Source organism: Carlito syrichta, unplaced genomic scaffold, assembly GCF_000164805.1.
Source record: "Carlito syrichta isolate Samal-C Ts95f unplaced genomic scaffold, Tarsius_syrichta-2.0.1 Scaffold123879, whole genome shotgun sequence".
Taxonomy (NCBI): Eukaryota; Metazoa; Chordata; class Mammalia; order Primates; family Tarsiidae; genus Carlito; species Carlito syrichta.
In genome coordinates this window covers 12,440-12,912 of record NW_007067975.1, presented here as the reverse complement: position 1 = coordinate 12,912, position 473 = coordinate 12,440, and positions in this window count along the sequence as shown.

Below are 473 nucleotides of genomic sequence, written 5' to 3'. Positions count from 1 at the left end.
GCCCTCACCACCAGCCCTCAGAGAGCCAGTTCCCAAGCCCCCGCTTTAGTCCAAGCCCACCTCCCGAGCCCCGACACTCCGGGGGCCAGGCACCCCCTGGAGAATCCATCTGTCGTGGGACTCTCGATGATATGACCCCTAACCCCTACTGAGATCTGATTCCACTCCAAATCCTTTCCACTTGGCCCCCGAGCAGCCTCGCTGGATCGGGTTCCTAAAACCCGCGGAGGTTTCAGGACGACCCCCCCCTTCCTCTCCCCACCCTCCAAGCCGCAGGACCCCAACTCCCGTGAAGCCCACCCCTCTTCGATCTGAACCCCCAAACTCCTCGGGGTCCGTGCCCCGACCAGCCCCGCAGGGTGGTCCCCTCCGTGGAGAGCCGATCCCCCACACACCCCCGGACGAGGTCCGAAGTCCTGGAGCCCCTCAGCCGCGTCCCGGGCAGCCCCTCCCCGCCTGGCAGAGCCCTTCCC